The 9,938-nt window shown below is 46.6% G+C and overlaps 1 protein-coding gene across 2 annotated transcripts in view; it reads right to left on the bottom strand.

Moving 5' to 3' along the window:
• The window catches only part of ACO1 (aconitase 1), a 65,085-nt gene extending 57,938 nt beyond the window's left edge, over positions 1-7,147 (bottom strand). The window contains exon 1 of one of the 2 annotated variants that reach the window (XM_024753801.1): positions 7,059-7,147. The gene's annotated coding sequence lies outside the window, so the exon portion shown is untranslated. The remainder of the gene's footprint in view (positions 1-7,058) is intronic. The other variant, XM_024753802.1, reaches the window with a different exon arrangement.
• Positions 7,148-9,938: the final 2,791 nt, after the last annotated feature.

The raw sequence follows: 9,938 nt of genomic DNA, 5'->3' as shown, positions 1-9,938 counted from the left end.
AAAAAAAAAAAAAAAAAAAAAAGAAGCATCTAGGGATAGCACCTAATCCAGCATCGGAGGGGGTCAGGAAGACCTCCAGGGACAGGCACGCCATGCACAAACCTTCCAGAACTACACTGAGGGAAGGAGTTGGGGAAAAAATATTCCGGGCAGAGAAAACAGCACATGTAAAGGTGCGGAAGGGCTTCCCTGGTGGCACAGTGGTTGAGAGTCTGCCTGCCGATGCAGGGGACACGGGTTCGTGCCCTGGTCCGGGAAGATCCCACATGCCGCGGAGCAGCTAGGCCCGTGAGCCATGGCTGCTGAGCCTGCGCGTCCGGAGCCTGTGCTCCGCAACGGGAGAGGCCACGACAGTGAGAGGCCTGCGTACCGCAAAAAAAAAAAAGGTACGGAAGCGTGACCCTGTGGGAGCCATAAAGCAGTTCCATGTGGACGAAGGACAGGGTTCACGACGGGCAGGGTAAGAGGAGAGGGAAAGGGAGGGGCGGGGTCCACATCATGAGGGACCTCGCAGAAAGGCTCAGATTTATCCTGAAGACAAGGAAGCACATTAAAAGATTCTAAGCTGGAATCTTCAAGACCTGATTTGATTTTCAGAGATCACTCTGGTAGTGGTAAGAGCTGACTTGGGAGAAGGATGCTAGATGGGTGTCAGGGAGGCAGGTTATGGTGCTATTACAATCATCAAGTCGGAAGAAGGGGGCAGGGGCCATAAATCCCAGGGAGAGTTAAGAAAGGAGAATGGACTGAGGGTGGGTGAGAAAGAAAGAGAGATCTGGGATAGCTCCTGTGTTCCTCATTTAGGCAAACTGGCAGAGCCAATGGGAACCGGGATGTCGTTTTAGACATGGGGAATTTGGGTTGAAGAGGAACAGCAGGCAGCAGCATATATGTGCCAGGAGCTCAGGAGGTCTGGGCTGAGAGAAGTTTGGACAGGCATTCTGCCATGAGTGCTATATCACTCCATAGGCACTGCAGCCTGCTGACATGTGCCGAGTGCCCGTGGAGTGCCAGATATCTTATCCACATTGTCTAATATGGTCCCTCAGCAACTGTGAGATAGGGACTACCATCCCATTATACAGATAAGAAGACTGAGGATCAGAGAGGGTAACTTGCCAATGCCCTGTGGCTGGTAAGTGGCCAGATTGGGAGTGAAACCCAGGGCCCCTGATGTCAGGGCCAACTTCCTCGCACCCTGCTGCTTCCAAATAGGCATAGCATTTTATAGCCACTCCTCATCCAAAAACCCACATTCACCAAATGGATTAAAAAAGTTAAATCGCACTTTAAAACAATCTGCAAACTCTAAGGTACATATGCGAGGACTAGATAGTCAACCTCTAATTTCCCCTAAAATATCCTTGATTTTGGCAAAATTTGTATGACAGATAACTTTTAAAGTATGGGTTGATGTCAAAAACCCATCACCAGGCATCACCAACCCTTAAAATGTATCTGATTCCTTATCTAAGCAAATAAGGCTTTTATGAAACACAGCAATTCTTAAGACCAGTCTGGAGGCTGGTCTTTATCCCACCACTATTATAGAACTGTCCTGCGCGTATCTGTGTAGCTCTTGCATGTAACCGACTATCCACAATGATTTGTTCACTTCTCCGCTTCTCAACCAAAAATTCAAACCTGGCAATCCTGTAGGAGGACACTTTCTTCGACCAACATGTCTTCTTCATGAACTAGGCCACAATGTGTACAATTTGCTTTGTAATTTTACAGTAATGGTCATGAAAGAATGACGAGGCTAAGGAATAATTAAGTGTTCCATACACGTCAGTCTGAGTAACAGCTCAGGCAATTCACACTGTTCAAAGATGGGCTTCCCCAGATTTCTTCTTAAGGCACGAAAAGAGAATGAGAGAGAACCCCAGCAGCATGCACGCACAGCAGCCTTGCCAATTCATCAGAAAGTGGATTAACTTCTAGGACAAAGACTAAAGCAGAACCTGAGGAATCTGGGAAGTGATTGGCTCAGAGAGTGTGATATCACTTTGATAGTTCTACGCAGTGGGATATACATACTTACTTCGAGAACCTGGTCTGGCTCCCCAAATATATGTAGTGCTTGGAGAGAGAGTTTCCCGTCTTTGCACGTTCCCAACATCCAATCCCAAAGCCCTTTGGTTTCCAATCTACACTTAAAATCAGACTCTGCCACTTTCTGCCATAGACAAGATTCCCTCTATCTGCCTAAGCCTCAGTTTACTTCTTTGCAGATTTAAGGCAACAACAGCTGCCCTGCACTGCCCTGCCCAGCTCACAAGGGCCACTGTGATAATTAAAGGAGGCAACAGATGAAGAGATGGTGAACACCGGGAGCAACTCTATACCTATGAGCTGCAACTCTATACCTATGAGCTGCCGTTATTCATGAGATTGATACCAACTTACTTCATGGGGCGTGTGGACCCTAAACATAGCCAGTTTCTTCTACTGAAGATTTAAACCTACATCTTAAAACATAATAGATATTCTAATGTTGTCAGAGTCACTCTTCCCTACCAAGGGAAAAAAAGCATTCTAGAATAAGAGAAGACCTAAACACTCCAGATATATGTGAAAAAAATGACAACAGACCATAAAGACCATTTTCCTCAAAAAAAAAAAAAAAGATGTCTTCTTTATACTGGCTCAAATTGAAGATTCTTTTTGTTGCAGTACTTTAAAATCTTTAAAAATCTTGCAGGTGAGATAAAATGTTCGTGGTCCTAGGCAATACCTGAAATTTTTCCTTTGAACATAATGCATTTCTTTTGTAATCAAAATTTTTCTCCAATGAACTTAATCAATTTAAATTAATTTAGCATCTATGTCTTGAGCATCTTCTTTGCATTAAGCATTTTTAAGTAGCATAGGAGAAAGGGAGATAAGGAAAATCTTGTTTTACATGAAGATTATGATCTAAGGAGACTGAGATAAGCTCACAAAGAACTATAATATGCTAAGGGTCATAAGAGAGGTCAGAGGAAAGTGACAGCTATAACTAAGGGAGTTGAGAAAGGCTTAACAGAGGAGAATTGGAAGAAGGAAAGAGGGAAGACTGATTTAGCCTAGAAGGCAGAGAGGACAGGAAATGCAGAAGCAGAGAAGGGGGACCACACAGCAAGTGTTCGAAGTCTGCCCGGGGGTTCGGTTGTGCTGACATTAAGACAGAAGTTTTAAGATTTTGTTAAAGCAGTTAGTACATGCTTGTTACTAAAAGACACAACAAAGATACTTTGTTAGTTTATACAGTTGAAAATGAAGATGCTAACTCCTGGAAGAGGGAAAAAAAGAAGTGAGTTTGAGGAAAGGTCCCGATGAAACAAGACTGGTCAAATGCTAATGTTCATAATTGTTGAAGCGGGGGGTTTATACTCTCCACTTCTTTGGATGTATGCAATTTTCCATTAAAAATGGCTAAAAAAGAAATGAAGGCCATTCAGTCTGGTCAGCTGATGGCTTCTCAGGTGATGGTGCTGATCCGATAAGAACATTCTAACCTCTAGGTCAGTTGGAGGGAACGGGCAGGGCTGAGGCTGGAGCTGACTCCCCAGGCGGAAGTAGACACTGCACAACATAACTAAGGGCTGTTTTCGGTTCCCCATGCCTCTCACTCCTTACTTCTTTCTCAATTTCCCACTGGGAGGAAGGGAGTAGCAGGGGTCTGCTACTGGCCAAGTTGGTGCTAAGTCAGTCTAAGAAAAACAAAGCCAACTATGTTGCCCTTAATGTACAAATAACTGTAGGGGTTATTTTTGGTCAAGTCAAATTATTTTTTAATTTATTTATATTTGGCTGCGTTGGGTCTTCGTTGCTGCGCGTGGGCTTTCTCTAGTTGCGGCGAGGGGGGTCTACGTTGCGGTGCGCGGGCTTCTCATTGTGGTGGCTTCTCTTGTTGTGGAGCACAGGCTCTAGGTGTGCAGGCTTCAGTAGTTGTGGCATGGGAGCTCAGCAGTCATGGCTCGCGGGCTCTAGAGCACAGGCTCAGTAGTTGTGGCGCCCAGGCTTAGTTGCTCTGTGGCGTGTGGGATCTGCCCAGACCAGGGCTCGAACCCGTGTCCCCTGTACTGGCAGGCGGATTCTTAACCACCGCACCACCAGGGAAGTCCGGTCAAGTCAATTTTAATATTTGTTTAGTACTTGCTAGAAAATATTAATAAGCAAAGTGAAGAGAATTAAAAACCCACTGTACCCCGCCACCAAGAGAAAAACCACCTAGCGTTTGGCACATCCTTTGCCTCTGTCCACGCGTGTGCACATCTGTACATACATGCACATGCTTTCTCTCCTCGTCACGGTAGGATCACAGAGAAACAGTCTTGGGTAACATGTTTTTCAATTTTAAAACTGTACTTCATGGCATTTAATGAAACAGCGTTTTACAACATCAGTTTAAGGGCTGCATAATAGTCCATTAGAAAACAGTCTGATCTGTGTGGATGGACCTAGAGACTGTCATACAGAGTGAAGTAAGTCAGAAAGAGAAAAACAAATATCGTATATTAACACATATGTGGAACCTAGAAAAATGGTACAGATGAACCAGTTTGCAGGGCAGAAATTGAGACACAGATGTAGAGAACAAACATATGGACACCAAGGGGGAAAAGTGGTGGGGTGGTGGTGGTGTGATGAATTGGGCGATTGGGATTGACATGTATATACTGATGTGTATGAAATGGATGACTAATAAGAACCTGCTGTATAAAAATAAATAAATAAAATTCAAAAAAAATTTTTTAAAAGTCTGATCTGGTGCTTCTAACCTTGGACAGGGGCTTATGTCAAACAAATATTGTTCAGTAAAATGCTTTGATCTGAGAGGGCTCTCTCTCTCAGTATTATTTTGAGTTAATATATACTAGTATCATATATACTAGTTTAGAAATAGGATGCAGTAATTTGTTTTATCAGGAGAGAGGGAGTGATGGTAACATTCTAACAGAAATAATCTTATCTTCCTTGAAAAAGTATAGGTTGTTGGGATTTTAGTTTTTTGTTTTGTTTTCAGGTTGTAAAAGCAATACATGAATGCTGCAAGGTAGGCAGACATATGTTACCACAAAGAGTAACAAAGATAAGTTCCCTGCCTTCCTTCTGACTCCACTGTCCAGAACTGGCTACTGTTGATAGTTTGGTATGCCTGTCTTCCAAACATTTATAAGGCTAAATATGTATGTAATTTCTATCTGGAATTTGTGCTGACAGAACAAGGAGCCACGGAAGTAATCCAGTGAGTGATCCCATCTACCACACAGCAGCATGCAGGGCACTGGGCTCTGGCAGAGGCTGAGGAAGGGCCACTCACAGGGACACCCCTCTGAAAGTGGAAAGTGAAAGAGCACCAAGGCTGGGTGCTCTTACTCACCAGTCATATTCCAATAAACTCAAGGCTGCTCAACCACAAACAAATGATCACGGAGGACAGGAAGGCAACAACACGCCTCCCTATTCTTTTGCAAATCTCTTCTCAAACACTTGCAAACTCACACGAACCCCTCCACACTTGGCATGGGGTCCCCATGCGCACGTCTCCGAGTGCGTGGGTCCTGTGTGTCACATCACTGGTACAGTCTGGACTCACACACAGGTCACCTCTGCAGGGACGGAAATAACCAAAGGCATCTGAGAGCCTTAACAGTTTTCAGGAGGCCAGCAGGGCTCATCATGCCTTATGTGGGGACCTAGTTCTTGGTTTCCTGAGTGGGGTCAAGCTTGGTTGCAACTACCAGAGGTTAACCATCCATGCATGGTGTGGTGTGTGTCCCCATTCAGAGGAAGGATCACAAACAAGAAGCAGGCCCAATGATTTAAGCCTCTGAAGCTTTTCCTACAACGGTGGCTCTCAAAGTGTGGTGCAGGGGACTCTAGGGATCCACAAAGTCAAAACCACTTTCGTAACAATGCCAAGATGCTATTTGACATTTTCACTCTCACATTTTGCGGAGTACACAGTGGAGTTTTCCAGAGGCTACATGACATGTAATACTGCAACAGACTGAATGCAGAAGCAGATATAAGAATCTAGCTGATGAAAAAGCAAATGAAAAACAAAAAAAGAATCTAGCTGCTGTCTCTTAAACCTGACATTAAAGAGATTTGCAAAAATATAATTAATACAATGCCACTCTTCTCAGTAACGTTGTTTTGAAAAGGATGGTTATTTTCATAAAGATATGTACAATACGTCCACTATTATGTCTAAATGCATTACTAAATATAGTAAAATATTCTCAGTTTTAGTTATATTTGGCAAATATTGAAATATATAACCCACATAAAAGTTCCTTAGTATACTGATTTTTAAGAGTCTAAAGGGGTTTTTGAGCACCGCCCCCAGAAAAGTTTGAGTACTGCTACCCTAGAGGCTGTCCCCGACTCCCTACCCCCATCCCCGCCAAGACGCACACACACACACCGCTGTAAGGAGGGTTCTATATGTGGCAGGAAGGAAGATGTGCCATTCTGATGTGCTGGCTGAATTAGTAAAGGCAGCCCGTGCTCCTTCCTGGATCTCTGAATCTATTAGGATGGGCTCTATCCCCACCCCTTCCACTGAGGGTCTCTTCCCCCCGCACTCCGTTTTCCCCTTACCACTTGGTGTGTTTTCCCCGATCTGTCAGAACCTCCGAGGATTTCCCTATCCCGCCACCCCCAGCTCGGCGAGGACTCCCCGGTGAGGCCCGCACACCCTCCCTGAGGTTAGGACTCCCCAGTTCAGTCGGCCGGAACAGTCTCAGCGTGGACTCTGGGCGGCCCGCACAGCCCAGACAAAGAAGGCCTAGGAGAGCCATTTCCAGTCCCCAAGACCTGTCCTCGGCTCAGCACAGGCTGGGGACAGGGCGAAGGGGTCAGTCCCCAGGAACTAGTCCCCGATTTTCCCCTCGGCCTTCCCCGGATCCCCGCCCCGGGCCGCCCGGCGCGCTGCAGTCCGGGCAGTCCAGGCTCGGGGAAGGTGCCCGGGGCGCCGCGGACTCGCGCCCACCCTGCCGGGGCCAGGGCGGCCGGCTCTCCCGCCCGGGGCCGGACGTCGGTCGGGCCGCGACGTATTCACTTACCGCGAACTGCACTGCAGGCTCCGACCTGCGGCCGGGAACCAGGCTGCGGGGCACGATCCCGTGCGCTGCGCGATTCCAGACGCCGAGCTCCTCCCCTTGTCGCCCCGGGGCCACCGGCCGAGGGGCGGAGCCGGGGCGGGGCGGGGTCTGCGGGGCGAAGGAGACCTCGCCCCCCCGAGGGAGGGAGGGTTGCTAGGGGCCAGCGGCAGGCTCCTCCCCTGCGGGCCCAGGCCTGGGACTCGCTCACTCTGGGCCGTGGAGTGTGACTGTCCAGCTCTCTAGGAGGGGAGCCGAAGGGACGAGGGGAAAATGTCGCTTTTTAAAATGATTTGGCCGTCAAGCTGGAGGCTTCCCTATCTGGCACCCCGGTACGTGTGGTCACCTCCCCTCTCTCCCTTTTGCCCTCACCCCATCGCCACCTTAATGCCTTGCAAAGCGTGCTGAGTGACCTGGCGGGACTTCAGCGTTTCCGTGGCTAGGAGTGCAAAGTTTCAATGTTTAATCAACTTATTTATTTTTAACGTGTAACAACTCTTCCTAATGTACGCTGTTCACCCTGTCAGAAGTCAGAGAAATGGCTCAGCAGACGCTAAGAGGGCCTTCTTCACCGCACCTACTTTCCGTAGGTTGGTTGGAGTTGCGCCCGCTGAGGTAAATGTGGGTGATTAGATCTTTCTAGATGAAAGGTGAGGTTTTCCTGCCCAACTTATATAGAGAGTTATTGTCGTTTTCTATCTTATCTGAATAAACAGCTTATAAGATGACTAATAGCTGATACTGATAATGACCTCTACTAGTTACCACGCTCCTACTCTTTGCAGGCTCGATGATGGGGTCTTTACATATGTTATTTAGTTCAGTTCCTCCAGTTGCCCCATGAAGTGAGGAATATGACCCCGTTTTACAGACATCCATAGCTGGGATTCAGTCCTCAGCTCTATCTGACTCCTAAGCCCACACTTCATCATGTTGCACTGCAGGGTACAGCTATTCCCTGGTTATATTTAATTTTGAAAGAGAACATATTTGCTATATTTCATATTACTATAGTAAATATTACGTATTTACTGTATGAGAGAAGACTTTCTTCCCACCCACTTCCTAAAGTCCTTGCATTCACATTCATTGAGCAAACTTTCCTTGAGTGGCCACCATATACCAGAGGCTCACCACAAACCCCGAAAAATAATACTGGGGTCGCCTCGGAAGTTAGAGTGTAGGGAAAGCTGAGGGGTAGGGAGAAAAGACATCCAGCTACATTTTGGTTCTTACTGAGGGAACCCTTCAAAAAGCAAAGTTTCTTAATGTTCAGTGATAACATACATATAATATAAGAACTGGTAATCCTTGACAGGAAATAATTAAATCAGAACTATAAAAGGAATTGAGATTTATTAGTAAACACTCTGGCCAAAACCATGAAGGAACTAGTTCCCACATCACTCTGCTCTTTTGCTCTGGGAAACATCACCAGTGATGTGCGGATTGCAAATCCAGTGACCTCTCTTCTGTTCTTGCCCTTGCTGACTGCTCTGTGGTATTTGACACTGGTTGACAGGTATTTCCTTGAGATGTTAACCTCCTTTGGCTTTAGAGCCTTCTGCTCTCATGATTCACTTCTGAATTTGGTCCCTCTTTCTTAGGCTGTTTCACTGCACTCTTTCTCCTCTCACTTCACATGTGATTCCATACACTGATGAATTCTTCTTCATTTACTTTCTCTGTATGCAAACTTCCAGCTGAAGTCCCCTCTGCCTCTGTCATTGACCTTAACCCTCTTCAGATCTCCACACTCTTTGTCAGCAGCCATTTGTGGGGCATCACCACCTGAGTATTCCCAAGGCACTTGCCATTCTTTACATCTAAAGTGGCAGTTCAGTGTCTTCTCTAGACATCTGCCTGTCCCCTCCAACCCATCCAGTTTCTTCCTCATCCTGAATCCCACATCCTGAGTTTGGATTTCATGGCGTGTTGAGAAAGCATTTAAGGGGGTTAGAACCACATCACTATGCTCATACAAGTTTCGCCTAATAAATATTTCGGTCATGATACAAAAGATTCTGCAAGTGGCCCAGAGGAATGTGCAGACTTTAAGGGCCTTCTGAGAGGAAGTCCTCCAGGTGTGGTAACTGCTCAGGCACCATGAATCTGCTCCAGGGGCCAGTGGCAGAAGGGCCTTCAGTGAGGTAACAGCACTGTTCTATCAGCCTTACCTGCCAGAAGCTTATGCTACTATAAAGAGAATCATGAGGACTTCTCTGGTGGCAGAGTGGTTAAGAATCCGCCTGCCAATCCAGGGGACACGGATTCGAGTCCTGGCCCGGGAAGATCCCACATGCTGCGGAGCAACTAAGCCCATGCGCCACAACTACTGAGCCTGCGAGCCACAACTACTGAGCCCATGTGCCGCAACTGCTGAAGCCCGCACACCTAGAGCCCATGCTCTGCAACAAGACAAGCCACCGCAATGAGAAGCCTGCACGCTGCAATGAAGAGTAGCCCCTAATCGCTGCAACTAGAGAAAGCCCGCTCAGAGCAACAAAGACCCAACGCAGCCAAAAATAATTAAAAAAGAAAAAAGAGAAAGAATCATGAGGTTTTGGTCAGAGACCTGTTAAGCTCTGAGGAATGCCTCATTATACTCCACATTGACTTCAGTTGCTTGAATAAACTGGACCCCACTAACTTGGCATCATGCTTTGCTGTCATAATGCATTTTCACACATATTATCTAATAGAAAGGAAGTGGTGTAAGAGAAAGGCAGTCTAGGGACTTCCCTGGAGGTCCAGTGGTTAAGACTCCGCTCTTCCACTGCAGTGGGCATGGGTTCGATCCCTGGTCAGGGGAACTAAGATCCCATATGCCATGCGTGGCCGAAA

This window comes from Neophocaena asiaeorientalis, unplaced genomic scaffold (genome assembly GCF_003031525.2).
Source record: "Neophocaena asiaeorientalis asiaeorientalis breed wild unplaced genomic scaffold, Neophocaena_asiaeorientalis_V1.1 scaffold220, whole genome shotgun sequence".
NCBI classification, from domain to species: Eukaryota; Metazoa; Chordata; class Mammalia; order Artiodactyla; family Phocoenidae; genus Neophocaena; species Neophocaena asiaeorientalis.
This window is presented reverse-complemented; position numbering and strand designations above follow the sequence as displayed.